The 26,373-nt window shown below is 41.4% G+C and overlaps 1 pseudogene; it reads right to left on the bottom strand.

Annotated features, from left to right (window-relative positions):
• Nucleotides 1–46: 46 nt before the first annotated feature.
• LOC106781954 (leukocyte immunoglobulin-like receptor subfamily A member 5) lies at nucleotides 47–25,132 on the bottom strand (annotated as a pseudogene).
• Nucleotides 25,133–26,373: the final 1,241 nt, after the last annotated feature.

The raw sequence follows: 26,373 nt of genomic DNA, 5'->3' as shown, positions 1-26,373 counted from the left end.
ACTGAGTTGTGGGTTTGTTCTCTTGTGTTTACCTCCTGGCTGCATCTTAGTTCCTTCTCTGGCTGTGCAGAGCCTGAAATAGCAGAATCCCGAGGACCACCAAGATGAAGCAAGTCATTCCCACCTGGATGAGATATTCCACTATGTAGTCTTGAGGATGCGAGGCTAGAAATTTTGGACAAGAGATCACGGAGGTCAGGGCAGATCAAAATCACCCCAGGATCCTTGGATGTCCACCCAGGGCACCTACCTCCCCTTGACAGGTCATGACCCTCTGCACCAACCCCATAACTGAGAATTACTCTTGCTCACCACTCTTGGGGTCTGACTTGTTTTGTGATGGGCTTGTGGTGTCAGCTGCTTCTGAGATTCATAAAATGAGGGGCTGAGTGAGGAGTCCCAAGTCCAGCCTTTCTGTGTGTTCTTGGTTCTGACCTTATCACAACATAAGTTTTATGTGTTCCCTTAATTAACCCTTTCTCAGCTGAAGCCAGGTTTCCTCTGGGCTCATTGGATTCCCCAGGCTCCCTGTGTTATGTGAATTCAGGTCTCCTTTCTGAGTCTCATCTCAGTGGAACACACTTTGGTGGTGCCCCAAGAGGTCAGAACAATTTTCTCTCCGATTCAGAATTAATGGAGCTCTTGTGCGTTCTCTGTTCAATCTGGGATACAGGACCATATAAGCTGAATCCCTTGGAGATGAGTCTCTACTTATTCAAATCTGAAGATCCAGGATCCAAGGATGAGGGGTTGGTTGTCATGGGCTCTTGATGTCAGGGGCATAAAGGGGTGAAAGTCTGGGGCTGCCCCCCTTTTCACTCTAGCTCAACCAGATCCCTGGGTGTTTCATCATCAATTTAATCTCTCGTTAATAATTCCTCAAGTGCTTGGGGATATCTACAATGTGGTATATATGTGTGTGTGAGTGTGCATTTATTATATTTGTATATATTTTACATATATACACATGCAAACATATATACATTTATACATATAAACACATTCATATATGTGCATATTTTTTCCAAATGGCAATGTTAAGTCAGTGATTCATTAGCACAGTGTTTCAGATTTTCTGGAGTGTGAGTGAAGTTGAGTAGACCAATAGCAAACACATAAACCCATACCAGGTGAAATACATTAGTTGGATGGATAAATATCTTAAACTGAGGATTATATATATTTATGTTTATACTTATAATATATGTGTACACATCTTTATGTAAATATATGATATATCAGTAAAATTCTAGATATATGTAAGGTAACTGGAGATATGTGCATGTGCACATACATATATAGAGAAGGAATATTTAATAGGTAAGGAGAAGGCAGGACTGTTCTGAGCAGTGTCATCAGTGAAGATCACCCTTGGAGGTCACATTTAAGCTGATTCCTGACAGGGGAGAAGGGGCCTCAGAGGAGCCACTGAAGACCTTTCTCTCTTCCTGTGTCTCAAGCTCTCACTGCATCTCACTCTCTGTGTGTCTCTGGACTCATACATAGTCCTTGCGATCCTGTCACCTCATCATCCCCCTAGGGACCAGTCTCAGGCCCTGAGTCATTCATGGCCAAGAAAGTGATTTCCTCACTTGGCACCAGGAGCTCCAGGGGTCACTGAGATGTGACCACACCTGGGGTTTGTTTCTGTAACAGTCAGAGCATCTAAACATCCACCTGTGGCTCAGGGATATGGGGCCCACAGAGACAGGGCCTGGAACTACCCATTGGGATGTAGCTGTGAGTCCAGCATCCAGGAGGGCTTGTGTTCTACTTTCTTAGTCAGAATGAACCTGTAAGATCCTCCTATGACCCACACTGGAGGATCAGGTATCCTCCTGAGGTCACCATAGGTCTTGGCAGGGCTGAAAGGGTGGCTTTGCTGTAGGTTCCTAGGAGAGAAGGAGAATGAGGTTCACAACTCCATCATATCCCTCAGGGCTAGGAAGTGAGAGGGGACACACCTCTCAGAGCAGGCTCCCTTCCTGAGGACAGAGCCTTGGGCTGGGACCCAAGTCTGTCCTTTCACCTGTCACCACCAGCTCCAGGGGGGTCACTGCGCTCTGACCAGTCAGTGTGGCTGAGATAATAAGAGCAATAGCTCCCTGCGTATAGATCTGTCATGTGTGAGACAGAGTACTTGGCCTTGTACCTGGGCTCCAGTGAGTTCTGTGTATCTCAGAACTCTGTGCTTCCCTCTTTATCCTGATGGTACTCCTGTGCCTCCAGAGTCCTCTGACACCAGATGGTCACGGGCCTACCTCAGGGGATCACAGAACATGCACAACATAGACGGTAGATTTGAGGAGGGTACCTGGAATGAAATTAAGCATCGGGTCACAAGACATTCTCTACCCCCAGTTCCCCAGCTCTCAGCCCCCAGACCCTCCAAGACTTCCTCCATCTCTTGGCCCAACAATGCTGTTTTCCATCCCCACTGCCCAAGGGTGGCCCATTGTCCCCAAAAGGTGGTTGGACCTAGCACACATGAGGATGGACTCGCTTGCACTTGTGTCCTTAGGCCCGCACTCACCGATGGGAGAGAGTTCCCTGTGAGATTTTCCCATGAATACCGAGCAGAACTTATCCTCCCCATGAGTCTCCTGAGTCCTGTGGTCTCCTGACAGACCAGGGTCTGGCTGTGGGGCAGTGTCCCTCCCTGACTAGGGCTTCCTGTCTGCCTCCTCAAATCTCACTGAGGCAGAGCAGGACTGTGAGGGTGGGGATCGTGGTGTCTCCTCCCACTTGCCCTGGTTGTACAGATGGAGGACATCACAGTGCCTGGAAGGACAGATAGATACACAGTGTGTGGCCACTTGGAGAATGGTTGTCCCTTCAAGGGGTTGCCATGTCAGCAGTCTCACAGGAACAGAAGCACCCATCCCCAGGAGCCTAGCTCTTGTTTCCAGGTTGGAGCAACAAACAGGTGTGGTGTTTTCCTGAGACACTTCTTACAGGTGGGGGGACCCAGGGCATGTTCTTCCCTCTCAGAGCCTCTTCAACTAGGATCTCCTTTATCCTCAGGCCATCCGTCATTACATCCCTCTGAAGTCCTCATCATGGATGGTGGTCATCTCAGGCCCTGAAGATGATTCAAGGCTGATGCATGCTTGTGTTGCACTGCAGAGCTCAGATCAGCAGAGACACACGTTCAACATCTAGCTGTACATTTCAGGTCAAGGTTATTGTGATGATGAGTAAAAAGAAGAAATACAATGAAATAAGGGAAGACAACATCCCTCCTCTCCTGGCCTCTGAGTATGGGCTTTCTTTCTCCTTTAGCCCCCTTCATGGACTTCTCTTTTTTCTTGCAATAGCATCCACTCCTGTCTCTCTTGGAACAAACCTCTGAGTCATTTCTGCCTCCTCATACCCCTTGTTCCCTTAGGCAGAGGTCTCTCCCTCATCCTGAGGTCCAGTCTTGAGATTTAGGGGTCAGTGAGTGGATTAATGCTCTGATTTCAGGGATAAGGCTGATTTTTATCTAAATATGGATCCATCATCCACTGCTCATGTAACCTTGGGAATTAATGCCCTATCTCCGAGCCTCAGTTTCTTCCTCTGCAGATTGTTGTCTGGAACCCCACTTGGAGTGATTGTGGGATCAGTGGTGCTGGGTTCATGGGAACCATCAATCATTGTTAATTTCCAGACCTGGTTAAAATGTGTGGGGCTAGAAACATGAGAGGATCGAGGTGTCAGACTCCACAGTCAAAGTGGGTGATTGGTGGGCTCACTCAAGAGCCCCCATCTGCTCCTAACTCTGAGAAATGTTGTTTATTAAGTGTATCTGAAATATGCAGCCACCGACTATTGTAGGAAAAGAGAAATGAAAGTTTCCAAAATAGAGGGGAAACCACAACAAAAAATTCCCAAGGCTGAGCAGCCACAGATGTCTGGGGCCAGCAAGGTGTCATTAGAGGGGAAGTTTTCACCTCTGTGTGGACAGGAGAGGGACCCTAGGTTGGGAATAAGGCTCAAGGTGAAAGTTGGAAGCTGAGTTTGCCCTCTCTTATGTTTGTGGATGGGCACTGTGATATCTCTGTCCATAGATCCAGCCCAGAGGTCAGCAATGAGGCATGTCCTGTGTGTGTGAGAAACAGATTTAATTAAGCATAGTCCATCATGGGTGTCTACCCACGTGTGAGTGTGAGGCTTACAGTGGAGCCATTCCTGCTAAGCACATGCCTAGTCAAATGTTAAGCTTGGAGAGAGGATGCCATGGGGCAGGGAAGCTGCAACAATCCACCCCTTTCAGCCCTGAAGGTCAGGACAGCCCTGGGAGAAACTCTCTATGGAAAATCAGGTGTAGGAAGTGAGCATCCAACAAGAATGGACATCAAAGAGCCACCCTAAAAATGATAAATATTGTTATGAAAGACAATCTATAGAGTAACTAATAGGGGTTTTCATATAGGAGGAAATAAAATACTAAGTATATGAAATTCATTTTAATTTAAGCATTTCTAAACATCAAAAAAAAATAAAAGAGGAAATTGAATTCTTGGAACAACAGGGGTTATATTATAGAAGAACATAGAATTTAAAAATGAATTAGACAAATATCTTAGAGGCAAAAATAATGCTTTCATTTAACGGAGTCAGAATGATCTTTTCATCAAGGAGATGACAAAATTGAATATCCAATTATGACAATCAAATACAATATTGAGGATCTTTTGTAGAATGCAGTGCAGAGAAATTGGAATGAGAAAATTAAGATACATGAGGAATAGAAAGAGAAGAACAATGTATGTTGTGAGTTTCAGGAGGAAGGAAGAGAGAATGATGTCTGCAGCAGTCCTAGAGGCAAATGGTGGGCATTTTACAGAGATGTAGAAAGAACATGTAAGTGCTTGGGTGCATGGATATATCAGTGAAATCTGAGTCTTAACATTTCATGGCAAAGTGAATGAAATTAATGAGAAAGAACTTTCAAACAGAAAAAAAATACAGGAAAAGTAAATCCAAGGAATTAATTATGTGTGAAGAATTCTACATTCCACCAAATTACTATTAAGGGGCAAAGGTGAAAGGTCAGCAGGGGAGAAATCCATTAAGTGCAAGGAGACCTGGGGCACAACTGACCTGTTTAGATTTCTGTCTTACATGTTAAACCCACCATATGAGGCTTCATCTTCATGAAGGATGAGGAGGGTGTTTGATGGTAGATCCCTAATCATTATATATGCTCTCCCCACCTCATAGTTGGATGGTATATTTTATTTGAAATAGTAAAGCATTTTCAAGTATCTTAACAAAAATAGAGAGTAAAAATAAGATACTTCAAGATATACAAGATCTTAGACATTTTATTTTATAGACACCCACTAAAAGTAATACTAAAATATGTACTTGAACCAGAGGAACAATATACAAAAAGTAGAGAAAGTAAGATTCAAAAGTGAGAAAAATAATGGCAAAACAAATATTTGAAACCATATTTATACAGATATGCACATATATATTTATATTTAAGAAAGCTGAGTCAAAATGCTAGGAGTGTGTGAGTGTGTGTTTGTGTGTGTATGTTATAAACAGAGAGGGAGAGAAAGAGCGAGTTTTTGAAAGAATGTAAGTACTGAGAGTTCAGCTTACGTGAAATGTTCTTTGCTTATCTAAAGGAAGGGAGGAATCAAAAAATGATTCAAAATTATAAACTTAAATACCAATATTAACAATGTGGGCAACTACCTAAAATTAAAGTGCAAGGTATAACCTCGAAACTGGTTGAAGTAATTATACAAAGCAAATAACTCTTAATCAAACCAAAAGTGGTCTGGAAATTCGAAAGGTAAGTAGGGGAACATAGCATATCTTAATCCATAAAGAAGCAGCACTTAAATAAAGTGGTGGCAATACTTCAAAATACTCATTTATTACCAAACATTCAAAGATTAATGGATTTACTCTAGTGTTAACTCAAAGCACATCCCCCAGGAAAAGGCAGATTTATACTAACAATAAACTTTCATCCAACACGAAATCATTAGAGTATTTTAAATGAATAAAAAGTACAGTCAATTTATAAAATCAAAGAACTTGGCAAGACAGACAGGGTACTAAAAGGTCCATGCTCCAGGTGACATGTCACGAGTTCCTCATCTGTGGCTTCATGAAAAAGGGAACAACCCCTCACAGAGCCTTACTCTTCTCTCTCTGAAGGATGGTGCTGAGAAAGCAGCAGGTTTGGGGGATCTTTTGGACCAGATCTGAAACTCACCAGATCCAATATGCTCTGTCTTCACTTTGTGTCAAACTCAAATCCAGACAGCGACACTTGTCTCAGAGCATGAGGGTAGAGGAGGCAGGGCAGGACCTAGGAGCCTGTAAATGCAAACTGTTTTCCTTCCTCCACCATTCAGGCATCAACTAGTGTTTATTAAGTAGTTACCCTGTCCAGACGTGAGATTCAGTGGTGAAGTTGATAAGTTCCTTCCCTGGACTCATGGAACTTTAATTAGTAACAACAGACAATACAGATATTAGATGATGGACAATTTGGCTATTGTTTGGGTAAGTTGTAGAAAAAGGAAAATAGAGAACAGAGAGACTCAATAACAGGTGGATGTCTAGCAACCTTAGTGATGGGAGTGTGGGGGCTTTCTAGAGAAGGAGAGACCAAGACAAGGTAGAGTTAGCATGTGTCTGGGGAGGGGCTGGCATCCTTGACCCGGAAGAAGGAGAACTAATCTAAGAACTGTAAGTAAGCAGGTAATGCTGCACCCTGGCCACACAGGGTGCACACTTAATCAGTAATCTAAGTGGTTTATGGGGATTCCTCATGTAACCCTTACACAAATCCCACCACAAAAATACATTCATGGTTGTGCGGGATGAGGCAGGAAGAGTTCTTTGTCATTATCGTGGTCTAGGAGGTTTGGAAAGGAGTCTGCCATGTTCAAATTGGCTCAGGGAGCTTCCCACGAGAAGGTACAAATGTGGTAATTACTCAGGTTGTGTGTGTGTCTGGGGAGGGGAGGTGGTCAACTGGGATGAGTGGTTTGTAGGGAGGAGCTGGCTTTGCTGGGGCTGGAGAGATTAGCCCAGTTGAATCATCAACGTCATGGATTGTCATGTGGAGATAGTTGGAATTTACTCGAAGGAAAGGGTAAAACTGTGGGAGGGTTTTGTGCAGGGGAGAGTCAGTAACAGATAAATTTGGGGCCATGAGAATAAAACACTTCATCAAGGAATGAGGATCTGGGGTAGTGATCAGGAAGGAGGTTATGGTATGGCACCATCAAGATGTCTTGAGTCTTCAACTGGACTTCTCTGTGGTGATGGACTGGGGTTGTGGAAAGAAGGGATCAGCGGCAGAACTGTGAATTTGTTCATCATATGTGAAGTGGAAGAGAGTGAAGAATTGAGGACTCTTCCACTCTCCACCTTGGTTGACTAGAGGGGCCAATGGGGATATCACAGGATAGATGACCCCAAGAGGAAAAGTAGGTTTGGGGAGATGTTTATAATACTGTCAACTAACTCACAGGGAGAAGAGCCACTTCCCTCCTGGCCTGGGTGTGTGCTTTTGTTTCTCCCAAACACTTCCTCTCTCTGACTTCCTTTCCCCCCATAAGCAGCAGCAATTTCTCTTCTTTTTTGTTGCAGTTGTAAGTGGGATTGTGTTATTGATTTCTCTTTCTGCTAGTTCATTGATAGTGTGTAGAAATGCAGCTCATTTTTCTATGTTGACTTTGTACTCTGCATATTGACTGTATTCTTTGGTTATTACTAGTAGTTTTTTGGTGGATTTTTAGGGTTTTCTATATTTGGGATCATGTCATCCACAAATAGTGACAGTTACTTCTTCCTTTCCTGTTTAGATATAATTTATTTCTTTTTTTGCTTAATTGCTGGCAAGAGTAGGCATCCTTTCTTGTTCCTGTTTTCAGAGGAATAACTTTCAGTTTTTCACCTTTAATTACGATGTTCGCTGTGGGTTTGTCATATATGGCCTTTATTATGTTGAGGTACTTTCCTTCTATACCCATTTTATTCAAGGTTTTTATGATAAATGGATGTTGGATTTTGTCAAATGCTTTCTCTATATCTGTTGAGATGAATATGAGGTTTTTATTCTTCATTTGTTAATGTTGTGTATCACGTTGATGTGATTTGTGGGTGTTGAACCATCTGTGCTTCCCTGGAATAAATCCCACTCGATCGTGGTGTATGGTCCTTTTAATGTATTGTTGTATTCGGTTTGCCAATATTTTGTTGGGGATTTACTCATCGATGTTCATCAGAGATATTGGCCTATAATTTTTCTTTTTTTGTGTTGTCCTGGTCCAGTTTTTGTATCAGGGTAAAGTCGGCCTTGTAGAATGAGTTAGGAAGGGTTCCATCCTCCTCAATTTTTTGGAAGAGTTTGAGAAGGATAAGTATTAAATCTTCTTTGAATGTTAGGTAGAATTCACCAGAGAAGCCATCTGGTCCTGGACTTTTGTTTGTTCCAGTGGTTTTTGATTATTGTTTCATTCCCTTTAATTGTGATTGTTCTATTTAGATTCTCTATTTCTTCTTGATTCAGGTTTTGGAGATTGTATGATTCAAAGAATTATCCATTTCCTCTAACTTATCCAATTTGTTGGTGTATAGGTTTTCATAGTATCATCTTATAATCCTTTGTATTTCTCTGGAGTCCATTGTAATTTTTCTCCTATTTAAAATATTATTTATTTGAGTCTTTCTTTTTTTCATAGTGAGTCTGGCTAAGGGTTTGTAAACTTTTGTTTATCTTTTCAAAAACCAGCTCTTAGTTTCATTGATCCTTTCTATTTTTTTATTCTGTATTTCATTTATTTCTGCTCTGATTTTCATATTTTACTTCCTTCTGCTGAATTTGAGCTTTGTCTGTTCTTCTTTTCTCTATTTCCTTTAGGTGTAGTGTAAGATTTTTTTTTTTTTTTTTTGAGGAAGATTAACCCTGAGCTAACATCTGCCACCTATCCCCCTCTTTTTGCTGAGGAAGACTGGCTTTGAACTAACATCTGTGCCCACCTTCCTCTACTTTTTTATATGTGGGACGCCTGCCACAGCATGGCTCAACAAGCAGTGCTTAGGTCTGCACCCGGGATCCGAACTGGTGAACCTGGAGCCACTGGCTGGACCCTGTTTATTTGTTTTTGTTTGTTTGTTTGTTTCTTGAGGTAGGTCTACATTGCTATAAACTTCCCTCTTAGTACCACTTTTGCAGCATCCTCTAAGTTTCAGTATGTAGTGTTTTCATTTTCATTTTTTTCCAGGTATTTTTTGATTTCTCCTTTGATTTCTTTATTGATCCAATAGTTATTCAGTAGCATGTTTTTAGTCTCCAAAAATTTGTGACTTTCCCGGCTTTTTCCTTGTAGTTGATTTCTAGTTTAATATCATTGTTGTCAGAAAAGATGCTTGACATGATTTAAATTTTCTTAAATTTATTGAGGCTTGCTTTGTTTCCCAACATATGGTTTATCTTTAAGAATGTTCCGTGTAAACCTGGGAAGAATGTGTATTCTGCTGTTTTGGTTGGAATGTTCTATATATGTCTATTAAATCCATCTGGTCTAGTGTTTCATTTAAAATGACTGTTTCTTTGTTGACTTTTTGTCTAGGTGATCTATCCATTAGGGAAAGTGATGTGTTGAAGTCTGTAATATTATTGTGGTGCTGTAAATTTTTCCCTTTAGGTCTGTTAGTCATTATTTTATATACTTTGGTGGTTCTGTGTTAGGTGCATATATATTAATAAGTGTTATGTCTTCTTGATGGAATGTCCCTTTTATCATTATTTAATGTTCATCTTGGTCTCTTGTTATCTTTTTTATCTTGAAGTCTGTTTTGTCTGGTATAAGTAGGACTCTACTTGCTTTATTTCAGTTGCTGTTTGCTTGGAGCATCATCTTCCACCCCTTCATTCTGAGCCTATGTTTCCTTTAGAGCTGAGATATGTTTCCTGGAGGCAGCATGTTGTTGCATATCGTTTTTTAATCCATCCAGCCACTCTGTTTCTTTGATGGATGAGTTCAGTCCATTTTCACTTAGAGTGATTATTGATATGTGAGGGCTTAATACTGCCATTTTATCTATCATTTTCTGGCTGTTCTATATTTCCACTGTTTCTTTTTACTTGTATTTCTGACTGCTATTTCAGTTTGGTGGTTTTCTGTGATGGATTTTCCGTTATTTATGATTTGTGACTGTACGATGAGGTTTGTATAGAAGGCTTCATAGATGACATAGTCCTTTTACTGATAGCCTCTTATCTCTGTTTGCCTATTCAGGGTCCATCATTTTCTTCTTTCCCCTATATATTTTTCTTGTCCCAAATTAATCTTTTTTGTGTTGTGAGTTTGTGACCAAATTGAAGTGGCTGTAGTTATTTTTGATACAGCCTTTCCTTTTATCCTTTATGTTATAATTAAGTGCTTACTAAGCTATTTCAATATAGAGCTGCAATTTTCTGATTATGTCTGTCTTTTTATTCCCTTGCTCAAAGCTTTGTAGCCATCTGCCTTTTTGTTTCAGGCAGGAGGTCTCCTTTCAACATTTTTTTAAAGGCAGATCTAGTTGCAACAAACCCTCTCAGCTTTTCTTTGGGAAAGCTTTTCTTTCTCTGTCATATCAGAAAGATAATTTATCTGGATAGAGTATTCTTGGGTGATAGTTTTTATCTCGCAGTATTTTGAATATGTCATTCTAGTCTCTCCTAGACTGTAGGGTTTCTGCTTAGAAATCTGCTGAAAGTCTGGGGGTTCCTTTATAGGTTATTTTCTTCTCTATGGCTGCCCTTCGTATTCTTTCTTTGTCATTGACTTTTGATAGTTTTAATATTACATGCCTTGGAGAAGGTCTTTTTGCATTGTGGTAATTAGGAATTCTATTAGTTTCATGTATTTGTATGTCCAGTTATTTCCCTGGCTTTGGGAGGTTATCACCTATTGTTTCTTTGAGTAAGCTCTCTCCTTCTTTGTCTTTCTCTTCTCCTTCTGGGATACCTATTATTCTAATTTTAATTTTCCTATTTTAATCATATATTTCAAGTAGAATTTCTTTATTTTTCAAAAATCTTAGTTCTTTCTCCTTGTTCACCTGAATCATTGGTAGATTTCTATTGTGGAGCTCACTAATTCTCTCTTATATATGTCTGCTCTCTTTTTACATGTTTTCTACTTTATTTTTCATCTCATTAATTGTGTTCTTCATCTGCAGCATTTCTGCTTTTTTTTTTTGATTTTCAATCTCTTCAATGAAGTACTCCTTCTGTTAATAAATATTTTCCTGAGCTCATTAATCTGTCTTTCTGAGTTTTCTTATAACTCATTGAGTTTCTTTTGACAGCTATTCTGAATTCTCTATCACTTAAATTGTAATCTTCTATGACTTCAGGTTTCTGGAGAGGTGTCATTCTCCTGGTCTGATGTGTTAGTGTATTTTTTCATGGGTTGGTGAATTCATCCTCTGGTGGTGCATTTGTGGTGGTAACCACATTTCTTATTTGGGTACATCTTTTGTTGCTTTGATTTTGAGCTGTTTTTAGTTGTATGTGAGAGCCTACCCTTTCCACCCTCCACTGCCTCTGCTAGAGGCATCACTAGTGCCCTCCTCGTGCATCTTGTGGCTCTGAGGTTGCTTGAACCTTAGTGCTTATGATGTTGTTCCAGTTTCAGGTGTCACCACTAGGGTCACCTGGCTGTGAGCATTTCTGCTGCTTCCAGCGTTGCCTGGATCTCATGTTCCTCCAGCTCTCTATGGGCTCTCCATGGTCTTAGATGTTGCTACCCCAGGCACCTCCTTTGTTGCTGCTCTGAGGCTGGCTGGGGGTGCTGGCTGCATTGCTGTCAGGGAGGCTGGGTTCACAGGTTTCAATTTTGCTGCTGGGGTGCCAGGGATCCAGGGAATTTTATGCAGCCCCCACAGCTGTTGGAGTCAGTGTTGGGAGTGTGCCCCTGGGGTCTGGGTTCCTGAAGCTTCTGGTCATAAGTTCTACCTCCTACTACTTTGGGGGAGCAGAGGCTAAGCAGGGAGAGGTTGCTGCTACTGCTCACTCATGCAGACTCTGGTCTCTGGCACTAGGAGGCATGTTTGGAAAACTCACATCTGGATGCACCACAGCAGCCAGAAAAATATGAATTTTGTAAACTGTCCTCATTTTTGGAAAGACTGAGACACTGTTGTGAGAGAGAATGAGGGTGTGCACTCTGGATCCTCTGGGAGAGGGGCAGGGACCAAGCTGCACCAATTTTTTTTCTCCTGCAGCATCCACTTGCAGTTGTCCATGCTAGATACACTGGGAGTGGTGTAGGGACGAATCCACTCCTATGGTTTTGGCTCCCACCATCTCTATTTGGCTCCCACAGTCTCAAATAGTGGGTGCACTGAGTCTGCTTGGGGATGGACAGGTACCAAGCTGTGCCATTGTTTCTGCTTTCATAGTGTTTGCATCCAAGCATGCACACTGATGGGAGATCTGCACCCTGCATACCTGCTGCTAGGTGAGGCAGAGAGAGCTGTTCCTCTAGTTTCATTTCCTCCTAGCGGTTCAGTACACCAACCTCCAGATGTATAGATGCATGGATCTCTTAGGCATCCTGTTGTGCTGTGTAGGGACTCCTCCTTAGGTAAATGGATGTCTGATTGTTGTAACTTACAGGAGAAAGACAAAAGGAACAACTCACTCTGCTTTGATGCTGACATCACTCCCTACAATTATTTTTGTATTTCTAGCCTATGTAGTATCGTCCCTGAGAGTGCTGCAATTTAATTAGCAATAAACAATGAGAAGATATAAAAACATTCAATACTTCATGAAATTAGTAAAATACTAAAACATGAAATATTTGTTTAAAATATGATTTCTCTCCCATGTAGAAGATAAACAAACATATGAATAAAGATAACAGATAAGTGGTTACCAGAGGGGAAGGCAGCTGGGGGTGGGCAAAAAGGGTAAAGGGGCACATTTGTATGGCGATGGACAAAAATTAGACTACTGATGTTGAGCACAATGAAGTCCATACAGAAATTTATAAATAATAGTGTACACCCAAAATCACACGTTATAAAACATTATGATCCCAATAAAATAATTGAAAAAACCCCACCAGTACAGTAACATGGAATAAAAATTTGAAATAAATACCAAAAAAAGGGCATGATGAAATTACATCATATCAAAAATTGGAGAATGTCAGAATAAAAAAATGCAGACATGCAGAGAACTCTCAGCAGGATGGCAGACTAAGAGTTCCTACCATCATGCCCCTACAGAACAATGATTTTGACAAACAAAAACACACATGGGTGAACACCAACTCTGAAATAACCCCAAGTCTGTATTGATGACCTCCATCTCACTTCACATTCATGGGACATGAAACTCACATGAATCCATTTTAAATTATTCATTACATATCTTGTGATATTGGGCAAAGTGTTTGTTCAGAGACTCAGTTTCTCATTGGGAAATGGCTTATTGTTTGGTTGACTCAGTTGAGGCCGAACATACAGAGAGTAATCTTATTTTGAGGAAACCTCAATGCAAACATATGAAGTATTTACTGTAACAGATCAAGAGCAATTTTGATGGACATTCAGAGTCTAGTGAAGGCTATGGCTTTCTCCATCCTGCTTCATTCCTGTCTCACAAAATTGAAAGAAAAATAAACAGAGGTTATGATTAGAAATGTGTTACTTACCAATAAAAATAAGTGACCTTATGTGTCAACCAAGGAAAGTCAATGAAAATATTATGTGTCTTTTCCTTTTAACTAGTAGCTGTTATTTACTTCTCAATTAGCTGAAGCAATTCGTACTCTTACAAGAAACATATTTCTATTGTGTTAACCATTATTTTTCTCCCACATTTCACTTTGCCATTGTTTTCTCTTTTGCCTCTCTTGTGGATGCACTAGGGTTTGGTCAGAATAATATCACTGAAAATGTAGCATAACATTGAGGTGGAAATTGTCATGACCTTTAATGTAGAAGGAAACATATGTGCACATCAGGGCCATTAGTGAGGTGTGCTGCAGTGGCATCATATTCACTTGCAAAAGACAGTCATCCACTGTTTCTCTTCCTTTGTATTTCTGTCTGCCATTTCATTTTGTTGGTTTTCTGAGGGGGATTTCCCAGTTTTCTCTCTTTTTGTGAACTGTGGCTCTGCTTTGATTTTTTTTAGTGGTTACTGTGAGTATTGTATGAAAGATATTGGAGAAGAAATAGTCCATTTTCTTGTAGCCTTTTATCTCCATTAACCTAAGGAAGTTCCTTCCTTTTCCTTCTGAGTAATTGCTGTTACAAATTGTTCTGTTTTTAAATTTGTGAGTTTGTGGCTAAGTTGGAGTATTTATCATTAATTGTTTTTTTGGAAAGAATTTTTTTTTATTAAGGTTATGATAGTTAACAACCTTGTGAAATTACAGTTGTACATCATTATTAGTCATGTTGTAGGTACACCACTTCACCCCTAGTGCCCTCCCTCCACCCCCCTTTCCCCTGGTAACCACCAATCAGTTCTCTTTGTCCATATGTTAACTACCACCTATGAGTAGTGTCATATCGAGTTCATCTTTCTCTGTTTGACTTATTTCACTCAACATAATACCCTCAAGGTCTATCCATGTTGTTGTGAATGGGACGACTTTGTCCTTTTTTATGGCTGAGTAGTATTCCATTGTATATATATATATATACCACAGCTTCTTTATCCAGTCATCAGTTGCTGGGCACTTAGGTTGGTTCCATGACTTGGCTATGGTGAATAATGCTGTGATGAACATAGGGGTGCATGGGACTTTTGGAATTTGGAACCTGATTTCAGGTTCTTAGGATAGATACCCAGTAGTGAGATGGCTGGGTCATAAGGTATTTCTATTCTTAACTTTTTGAGGAATCTCTATACTGTTTTCCACAGTGGCTGCACCAGTTTGCATTCCCACCAACAGTGTATGAGGGTTCCTTTTTCTCCACAGCCTCTCCAACATTTGTCACTCTTGGTTTTGGATATTTTTGCCATTCTAACAGGTCTAAGGTGATATCTTAGTGTAGTTTTGATTTGCATTTCCCTGATGATTAGTGATAATGAGCATCTTTTCATGTGTCTATTGGCCATCCGTATATCTTCTTTGGAGAAATGTCTGTTCATGTCCCCTGCCCTTTTTGTAATTGGGTTGTTTGATTTTTTATTGTTGAGTTGCGTGAGTTCTTCGTATATTATGGAGATTAACCCTTTGTTGGATAAATAACTTGTAAATATTTTTTCCCAATTAGTGGGCTTTTTTTTTGTTTCAATCCTGTTTTCCCTTGCCTTGAAAAAGCTCTTTAGTCTGATGAAGTCCCATTTGTTTATTCTTTCTATCGTTTCCCTCATGTGAGGGGTTATGGTGTACGAAAAGATTCTTTTGAAGCTGATGTCAAAGAGTGTACTGCCGATATTCTCTTCTAGAAGACTTATTGTTTCAGGCCTAACCTTTAGGTCTTTGATCCATTTTGAGTTTATTTTAGCAAACGGTGAAAAAGAATGGTTGATTTTCATTCTTTTACATGTGGCTGTCCAGTTTTCCCAGCACCATTTGGTGAAGAGACTTTCTTTCCTCCATTGTAGGCCCTCAGCTCCTTTGTCAAAGATTAGCTGTCCATAGATGTGTGGTTTTATTTCTGGGCTTTCAATTCTGTTCCATTGATCTGTGCACCTGTTTTTGTACCAGTACCATGCTGTTTTGATTACTGTAGCTTTGTAGTATGTTTTGAAGTCAGGGATTGTGATGCCTCCAGCTTTGTTCTTCTTTCTCAGGATTGCTTTAGCAATTTGGGATCTTTTGTTGTCCCATATAAATTTTAGGATTCTTTGTTCAATTTCTGTAAAGAATGACATTGGAATTCTGATTGGGATAGTGTTGAATCTGTAGATTGCTTTAGGTAGTATGGACATTTTAACTATGTTTATTCTTCCAATCCAAGTGCATGGAATGTCTTTCCATCTCTTTATGTCGTCGTCGATTTCTTTCAAGAAGGTCTTGTAGTTTTCCTTGTATAGATCTTTCACTTCCTTGGTTAAATTTATCCCAAGGTATTTTATTCTTTTTGTTGCGATCGTGAATGGGATTAAGTTCTTGAGATCTTTTTCTGTTAGTTCATTGTTAGCATATAGAAATGCTACTGATTTATGTATGTTGACTTTATACCCTGCAACTTTGCTGTAGCTGTTGATTGTTTCTAATAGTTTTTCTATGGATTCTTTGGGGTTTTCTATATATAAGATCATGTCGTCTGCAAACAGAGAGAGTTTTACTTCTTTCTTGACTATTTGGATTCCTTTTATTTCCTTTTCCTGCCGAATTGCTCTGGCGAAAACCTCCAGTACTATGTTGAATAAGAGTGGTGAAAGTGGGCACCCTTGTCTTGTTCCTGTTCTGAGAGGGATGGGTTTCAGTTTTTGTCCGTTGAGTATGATGTTGGCTGTAGGTTTGTCATATATGGTCTTTATTATGTTGAGGTACTTTCCTTCCATACCTATTTTATTGAGGGTTTTTATCATAAATGGGTGTTGCATCTTGTCGAATGCTTTCTCTGCATCTATTGAGATGATCATGTGGCTTTTGTTTCTCACTTTGTTAATGTAGTGAATTACGTTGATTGACTTGCGGATGTTGAACCATCCTTGTGTCCCTGGTATAAATCCCACTTGGTCATGGTGTATAATCTTTTTGATGTATTGCTGTATTCGGTTTGCCAAAATTTTGTTGAGGATTTTTGCATCTATGTTCATCAGTGATATTGGCCTGTAGTTTTCCTTCTTTGCGTTGTCCTTGTCAGGTTTGGGGATCAGGGTGATGTTGGCTTCATAGAATGTATTAGGGAGTGTTCCATCTTCCTCAATTTTCTGGAATAGTTTGAGAAGGATAGGTATTAAATCTTCTTTGAATGTTTGGTAGAATTCTCCAGAGAAGCCGTCTGGTCCTGGACTCTTATTTTTGGGGAGGTTTTTGATTACTGTTTCTATTTCTTTACTTGTGATTGGTCTATTCAGATTCTCTACTTCTTGATTCAGTTTGGGGAGGTTGTATGAGTTTAGGAATTTATCCATTTCTTCTAGGCTGTTCAATTTGTTGGCATATAGTTTGTCATAGTATTCTCTTATGATCCTTTGTATTTCTTCAGTATCTGTTGTGATTTCTCCTCCCTCGTTTCTAATTTTATTTATTTGAGACCTCTCTCTCTTTTTTTTTTAGTGAATCTGGCTAAGGGTCTGTCGATTTTGTTAATTTTTTTGAAGAACCAACTCTTTGTTTCATTGATCCTTTCTATTGTCTTTTTTGTTTCAATATCATTTATTTCTGCTCTAATTTTTATTATTTCCCTCCTTCTACTGACTTTGGGCTTTGTTTGTTCTTCTTTTTCTAATTCCGCTAGGTGTCCTTTGAGGTTGTTTATGTAAGATTTTTCTTGTTTATTGAGGTGAGCCTCTATTGCAATGAATTTCCCTCTTAGGACTGCCTTTGCTGCGTCCCAAATAATTTGGTACAGTGTGTTTTCATTTTCATTTGTCTCGAGATAATATTTGATTTCTTCTTTAATTTCTTCAATAATCCATTGTTTGCTCAGTAGCATGTTGTTTAGTCTCCACATTTTTGGCTCTTTCCCAGCTTTATTCTTGTAGTTGATTTCTAGTTTCATAGCATTATGATCAGAAAAGATGCTTGATATTATTTCAACCCTCTTGAACTTATTGATGCTTGCTTTGTTTCCCAAAATATGGTCTATCCTTGAGAATGTTCCATGCGCACTTGAGAAGAATGTGTAACCTGCTGTTTTTGGATGAAGTGTCCTATATATATCTATTAGGTCCATCTGATCTAATTTTTCATTTAATTCTATAATTTCCTTGTTGATTTTCTGTCTGGATGATCTGTCCGTTGGTGTTAATGGGGTGTTGAGGCCCCCTACTATTATTGTATTGCTGTTGATGTCTCCTTTTAGTTTTGTTAATAGTTTCTTTATGAATTTTGGTGCTCCTGTGTTAGGTGCGTATATATTTATAAGTGTTATGTCATCTTGGTGGAGCGTCCCTTTTATCATTATATACTGCCCCTCTTTGTCTTTCTTTATCTGTTTTGCTTTGAAGTCTACTTTGTCTGATATAAGTATGGCAAGACCTGCTTTCTTTTGTTCATTATTAGCTTGGAGTATTGTCTTCCATCCCTTCACTTTGAGTCTGTGTTTGTCTTTGGGGCTGAGGTGCGTTTCCTGGAGGCAGAATATTATTGGATCTTGTTCTTTGATCCATCCTGCCACTCTGTGCCTTTTGATTGGAGAGTTCAATCCATTCACATTTAGAGTGATTATTGAAACGTGGGGGCATACTGTTGCCATTTTATCACTTGTTTTCTGGTTCTTTTGCATTTTGTCCTGATGGAGACCTGTTACTTTGTATTATTGTCCTTCTGCTTATCTCCTTTGTTCTGGATTTTGTAACCCCTTTCCTTGTTTTGATTTTTCAGGAATGAGGTTCTTCCTGAGCATTTCTTGAAGAGGAGGTTTTGTGGCAATGAACTCCTGTAACTTTTGTTTATCTGGGAAAGTTTTTATTTCTCCATCGTATTTGAAGGATCTTTTCGCTGGGTAGAGTATTCTTGGCTGCAGGTTTTTGTCCTTCAGAGTTTTGAATATTTCATTCCAATCTCTTCTAGCCTGTAAGGTATCTCCTGAGAAATCTGCTGATAGCCTTATGGGGTTTCCTTTGTAATTTATTTTCTTCTGCCTGGCTGCCCTTAGTATTTTCTCTTTGTTGTTGACTTTTGCTAGTTTCACTACTGTATGCCTTGGGGTTGGTCTTCTTGCCTTAGTAAAGTTTGGAGATCTATTGGCTTCTGTCACAAGAAGTTCCATCTCTCTTCCAAAGTTTGGAAAGTTCTCAGCTATTATTTCTTTGAACAGGCCTTCTGCCCCCTTCTCCTTCTCTTCTCCCTCTGGTATACCTATAATCCTTATGTTGCATCTCCTAATTGAGTCAGATAATTCTCGGAGAGTTTCTTCATTTCTTTTTAGTCTTAGTTCTCTCTCCTCCTCTGTCTGCAGCATTTCTATATTCCTATCCTCCAAATTGCTAATTCTGTCCTCCATATTATTGACCCTACTGTTCAGAGAGTCCAGATTTTTCTTGATCTCCTCCATTGTGTTCTTCATCTCCAGTATTTCTAATTGGTTCTTCTTTATAGTGTTCAGCTCTTTTGTGACATAGCTCCTGAACTCATTGAGTTGTCTATCTGAATTCTCTTTTAACTCATTGAGTTTTTTAATAATGGCAGTTTTGAAATCATCATCATTTAGGTTATAGATTTCAATGTCTTTGGGATTGTTTTCTGGGTGCTTATCATTTTCCTTCTGTTCTGGAGATTTAATATATTTTTTCATACTGCTTGATGGCGTGGATTTGTGCCTCCGCATAGAGATAGAGTTTAGTTGCTGCTTCCACTTGTTGCGAATGTTATGGCGGGGGGGGAAGCTGTTTAGACTGCACCAACCAGGAACCCTGTCAGCTGTTACTGACTGGAGCTGGACCCCTCCTCATAGTCACAGTGGTCCTGTGGGGTCCCTCGTTGGTTGTGGGGGCAATCTCAAGGGGGCCTCAGGCTGCTGGTGCCTACTGTTGCAGCCCACTTAGACACACTCCCTCCTCGTGGTCTGCAGTGGTGTTATGGGCTTTCCCAGCAGCCGGGAGCAGGATCACCTATAATCGCAGCTTTGTCACTGACAGAGCCCACAAGATCACACTTGTCCACTATAGGTCCCAGCAGAGCTATGGGTATCTTCTGCAGTCTGTTGTTAGCTCACCTAGCTGTGCTACTTTTGCCCCAGGGCCTTCCCACCTTGCGATTGCCGGTCAGGACCTCTCCACTAGTGCTGTGCAGAGGCTTTTGCCGAGGCTTCTGTAGGAACCTGGAGTTCCCCCCTGGGCCATGTAGCCATTTCACTGGAGCTCCACTCTGCTCCACACCAGTCCACGGGATCTCTGGGAGCCCCTTGCTTCATCTGGGACATGGTCAGAGTCTGTGGGCCTGGCGGTGGCTGGTAAGCTGCTGCCTTGCAGGGAATTCTACTCTAGGGTGCTTCCTGGTGTTCCAAATGCTGGGTGGGGCCTCCCTGCCAATGGCAAGCAGGGGCTCTCCCTGCCAGGGGGGTGCAGGACCCTGGAGCCTCGCCCTGGGCCACAGAGCTGGGCACTGGAGCCCCACCCATTCCCTAAGCACATCCACGGGAAGTCCAGGCACCCCCTGCACCAACCCGTGCAGGGTCGGAGACCGTGGGCCGAGCAGCAGCTGGTGGTCTGGTGCCATGCCAGGGAATCTGCCTGCTGGGAGCTTCCCTTTGTTCTGGTTTCTGGGTGGGGCCTCCCTGCTAATGGCGAGCAGAGGCTTTCCCTGTGGGGGGGGGAGGGGTGCGGGAACCTGGAGCTTCCCCCTGGGCCGCAGAACCAGGTGCTGGAGCTCCAACCCTGTCCCCAAGCATGTCCATGGGAAGTCCAGGTGCCCTCTGCACCGACCTGTGTGCCAGAGACTGTGGGCCCAGCAGCAGCTGGTGGTCTGTTGCCGTGCTGGGGAATCCTCCTGCCGGGAGCTTTCCTTTGTTCTGGTTTCTGGGCGGCGCCTCCCTGCTAATGGCGAGCAGAGGCCTTCCCTGTCGGTGGGTGCAGGACCCTGGTGATTCCCCCGGGCTTAGGTGTAGTTGCAGGGGGCTTAGGTAGGGCTGTTGTCACCTGTTTCCACAGTTGCTCCGCTGGTGAGTGCACACTCCCGCTCTTGGTGCGTGGCGATGCTATGGGGGAGTCTGCTGGAAGAGAGCCTCTTGCAGGAACTAGTCTGTCCAGGGGTCGGGTATTGGGGGTAGGAGAGTTTTCCACCTCCTCCCAGGAAGAAGTCCTTCTGCCTTCCGATGTATAGCAGTGCGAGTCTCTTAGGCGTCTTGAGATGCTATCTGGATATCCTTTGTTAATTGGTGGATGTCCAATTAGTTGTAGATTCGATGGGGGAGAGACAAAGAAGATCACTCACTCTGCCATCTTGGTCCCGCCTCCCAAAATAGCTTTATCATTAATTTTGATGCTTTCTTTCCCTTTTTCTTTTAAGTTGTAATTGAGTCTTTGTCTCCCTGTTCTGGTAGAGAGCTATAGGTATCTGATCATGTCTGTCTGTTTATCTCCTTGCTCACACCTTTGCAGACCTTTGCCTTTTTGTTGCCGCTGTGAGGTCATCTTTAGTTATTTCTTGTAGGGGAGGTCTAGTGGCAATGAACTCCTTCAGCTTTTGTTTATCTGAGAAAGCTTTTACTTCTTCATCATATCTGAAGGAAAGTTTCTCTGGATAGAGTATTCTTTGCTGAAAGATTTTGTCTTTCAGTATTTTGAATATACCATTCCATTCTCTCCTAGCCTGTAGGGTTTCTGCTAAGAAATCCACTGAAAACCTGATAGGATTTCCCTTGTACATTACTGTCTTCTGCCATGCTGCTCCTAATATTTTTTCTTTATCACAAACTTCTGCCATTTTTACTATTATACACCTTGGAGAGGGTCTTTTAGCATTGCTGAAGTTGGGTGTTTGATTAGTTTCACTTATCTGTAGATCTGAAATCATCCCCTTTTGGGGATGAGAACTTTGGAAAGTTCTCAGAAATTATTTCTTTGAACAAGCTCTCTGCTCCTTTCTGCCTCTCTTCTCCCTCTGGAATACCTATAATCCTTATGTTGCTTTTCCAAATTGAGTAGAGTATTTCTTGAAGAATTCTTTCATTTAAAAAAAAATCTTAGTTCTGTCTCCTCCTCCACCTGTAAAATTTCTACATTTTTATCCTCAAGAAGACTATTTTCTTCCTCCATAAGATCAGTTCTATTTCTCAATGATTCTAGATCACTTTTTATTTCATTAATTGTGTTTTTCATATCCAGAATTTCTGTTTGATTTTTTTTATAGTTTCAATCTCTTTGGTGAAGAGAATCATTTTATTGTTGAGCTCCTTGAATTTTCTTTCCACGTTTTCTTGTAAGTCATTGAGCTCCTTTATTGATGGGTATTTTGAATTCTCTATCATTTAGGTTGCATATTTCTGTGTCTTCAGTGTTGGTTTCTTGAGAATTGTCATTTTCTTTTTGGTCTGAATTGTTGCTGCAGTTTCTCATGGTGCTTGATGAACTAACATTTTGTCAGGTCATTTGTGGTATTCTTAGGACACAGATTCCCCCTGTAACCACTAGAGGGAAGCAAGAGCAGCGTTTCTGGCCCCACCCGGTCTGCTATAAGCTCTGGGGGTATTATGCGTGCTTGTCTCAGTTCAGAAACTTGTGTGGATTGTCCTTGTCAGGCAGGGCTTCCTCATTGGGCTAGCACCACTCTTTGGCACCTCAGGGGCACTCTGAGCTCCCCTGCCCCACAAGAATGTGATCATCAGTGGGCTCAGATCTACTGCACCTATTCTCTCAGCCTTCTGGGATACGTTCCCTCTCTGGAGGCTCAGCTTCTCTGGAAGTGCTCACACATCTGCCTGGGAAGCATTTGGCTCAGTGCATAGATCTGCCAAGCTCTGTGTTTATAGTGGATGGTGGTCTGCAGGGCCACTGTGCTTGGTGAGTGGGGCTTCCTCTCTGGGATGAGTTACAACTTCTTCTTGACAGCACAGGGATGTGGTGGACCCTCCCTCCATGCCAGGAAAGTGAACACCAGTGTGGTCGAAGGGTTACTGCTGCCTCTTCCTAAGGTCACTCCTGTATGTGTTCCCACTTTCTGTGTGCTTGCACCAGGTTGGAAAGCATTCATGTGTGCACAGGGTTACTGGGGAGATCAGGGCATGCTCATCTATCTCTGCAGCTTCCCAGGGAGCCAGTCCATCCACTCTCAGCTGTATAGATGCGTGTGTCTCTCAGGCATCCTGTTGTGCAGTGTGGGCTTCCTCCATTGGTCAGTGAATGTCCATTTAGTTGTGGTTCAAAACGGGGAGAGGCGAAGGGAGCAGCTGACTCCACCATGTTGCTGACATCCTCCACTGGTGTATTCTTGATTTTGTTGCTTGTGCAAGAGTGTTAATAAAATCTTGAACAAAGTTTCTCTGAAAACACAATCTTAAATAATAACACTTATACGTGGGAGAAAGGAGCAAGTTCTACTTGATGAAAATGAGGTGAAATATGAACTCTGATATTCTGTTAAGTTCTCCTATATTAGAGTGTGCCTCTAGGTCCAGGTGGCCCTGCCTGCTGACCACTCCCTTCCCCCGAAGTAGGTCTAGTGGGAGGCCCCGCAGATCCTAATTTCAAGGACAGGTTGGAAGGAGTGTAGAGTCCTGGTTCTAGGAGGGCTCTGTGGGTCCAGTATTTTGTCCCTCTCTCATTATGGAGATGACAGTCATCTACCCCGACCCAAGTTTCAGAAATTCACACCCTCCTTCAGGTGAATACTGAGCTGATTTATCCTCTTATGAGTAGGTAGAGTTTCCAGGACAAAATAAGACCCTAGGATCCACAGGGCATGCTGCTCTCCTTGTATTTCTAGAAGTCTCAGCATGGGTCCCCCAGTGTCGTCCTCATCAGTATCAACTCCTCTGCTCCTCCAACAGGTATGGGTAAAACCTGCTGTTTTTGATCCACACAGTAATGAGGGAATGTGGAGGACTCACCCACGTGAGTCCAGATCCTCTGGCTCAGACAGATCCTGGAAGGAAACCACACCAGAGAGGATTCATCTCCAATGGATCCCAGGCTTGATGCAGCTCCATCCATGGAACTTGGTCATATGCCATGAAGAAGGCCAGATTTCCACCATGACCCTCTTCTCCTTTCCCTTACAGGACTCACCAACACCCAGGAAGCTAAATAATTTGGGCAACATGGTGCTGCTTCTGTTAGACAGGAGGCAGGAGCTGAGCAAAGCTGACAAATTCACAGGATGTGGTGGGCAGCGTCCCCACATCATATGTTGTATAGTCCACATGGAAGATGACCAGATTTTCTCACCCTAAGGGTGACATGTCCTGAGGGTCTGAACTGAGCCATGTCACTGAACAAACCTCGTGTCTAAACAACACATTTAGTTTTCCTAAAATCTACAATCATGTAAAGATTTTAGCAGCCATTCCTGCATTTTGTAAGTCATAATTATTATTCAACTTATAACAAGGAATCTTCTCTTCTCAAGATGATATATAAATATTAACGTTATAAAACTCTGCAGATGGAATAGTCAATGTGTCTCCCACTAATATTTTTTAGGCCTTGTACTAGCTGCAAATTCCTTACTTCTGTAAAACAACAAGCAGTTAACTAGAAACTTTGTTTCTTCCACCCTCCCAGCTTTATTAAGGTACAACTGACAAATAGAAATTGTATATATTTTAGGTGTACATCTTGATGTTGTGATATATAGGTACATTTTGAAAGGATCATCGTGCTCAAGCTAAGTAACACATCCATCCCCTCACACAGTTACCATGTACGTGTGTGTGTGTGTGTGTATGTGGTGAGAACACTTGAATTCTCTCAGCAAATTTCAAGTATATAATATATTATTATTAACTATAGTCACAACACTGTACATTAGGTCTCCAGAACTTATTCATCTTGTAACTGATGGTTTGTAATGTTTGATCAATATGTCTTCTTTTTCCCAAACCTCTGGTAACCGCCATTCTACTCTGTGTTACTATGAATTCAGCTTTTCCCCCCTCTTTTTCTTCTATATATACGTGAAATCATGCAATCTGTGTCTTCCTATGTCTGGCTTATTCCACTTAGCATTACATCCTCAAGGCTGAATAATATCCCACTGCAAATATATACAGCAAGGTTTCTAATCCACACATCCATTGATGGGCACTCAGGTTGCTCTCATATTTTGGCTACTGTGAATAATGCTGCAATGAACATGGGGTGCAGATATCACTTTAAGAGCCTGATTTGATTTCCTCTGGCTATATCCCCAGAGTGGCATTGCTGGATCATGTGGTAGCTATATTTTCAGTTTTCTGAGGAATCTCCATACCAGCTGCAGGGTCCATGGGTGGGCTGCTGGCAGATTCTGTGGGTTCCTTGAGATCTCGCATTGTCTACTGTGAACTCCTCCACATTTCTTTGCTCTTTGCTGCCTCTAGAGGATCCAGCCATGCTGATTCCCTCAGCAAGATAGAAGGGAGCTTTCATGCAGCACCTGGAAAGGCTGCAAAAGAGACAATCACATTGCTCTCTTCCCACTGGGAGTAATCGCAGGTGGAGGGGTCTCTCTCTGTGCTGAGCTGAGCCAGCTCATGGGAAGGTGATTCAGGGGAAGTGAACCTGTTCTCTCTATCCTTTTCAATGTGGTTGTTCTCAGATATTGAGCTCCACTGGTGTGCTGAGACCTCACACCTGCACTCCAGAGCATTCATAAAGATATTTATGTCTGTGGATGGTGGTTAAATTGTTGTTTCTGTGGGCAATGAGTACCGAGTCTTTCTATCACACCGTCTTGATGATGTCCATCATTGTTATTTTATTTTGCATTTTTCTAATGACTAATGATGATGAGTACCTTCCTGTGCTCGTGGTCTATTTCCAGAAATAAGTCTTCTTTGAAGAATATTTTTTTCTGTAGAAATTGCTACTCAAGTCCTTTGACCAATTTTTTAAATTGGACTTTTTTTTTTTGGTAGTTGAGTTGTATGTTTTCTTTATATATTCTGGACCAGACCATTATCAGATATATAAAATGCAAATTCTGCAGGTTGTGTTTCCACTTTATTAATAGTGTCCTTTGATTCACACACATTTTTAAGTTTGATGAAGTCCTATGTATCTATTTCTTTTTTTTCTTTTTTTGTTTTATTGTGCTTTTGATGTAGGTTATGGAGATTTGTCCCTATATTTTCTTCTGAGTTTTATAATATTAGCTGTTATACTGATCCATTTTGAGGTCATTTCAGTGTGTGGTGTGTGGTGAGGGTCAACTTCATTCTTCTGCATGCTTTCTTTTTGCATTTGGTTATCCAACACCATTTGTAAGACACACAAAATCTTAGTGATACTGTGTCTGTTTTCCAAGGTCAAGCATCCGGTGAGTCTCCATCTGGGAATGGAATCAAAACAAGCCTGACCCAAAAATCTGGCACCCTCTGCACCCAGCTGCCTTTCCCTGATCCCTTCTCACTGGGGTTCAAGAAGAGATCAGGCTGCCTGAGTATTGTTCAATCTGGAACCAATCTCTCTGTGATCCCTAAACAATGACATGACATGGTTGTTCCCATCTCTGAAATAACTCCCAAGTCCATATTGGTGTCCTCCATACCAATTCAGATTGATTGAACAAAATGGAATCAGAAATTCTAATAGCAATTTAAATGTTTTCTCTTGCATGTAAAGCAATCCTGGGC

This window comes from Equus caballus, chromosome 10, assembly GCF_041296265.1.
Source record: "Equus caballus isolate H_3958 breed thoroughbred chromosome 10, TB-T2T, whole genome shotgun sequence".
Classification (NCBI taxonomy): domain Eukaryota; kingdom Metazoa; phylum Chordata; class Mammalia; order Perissodactyla; family Equidae; genus Equus; species Equus caballus.
Note: the sequence above shows the minus strand (reverse complement) of the source record. Positions and strands in the feature narration are given on the sequence as shown.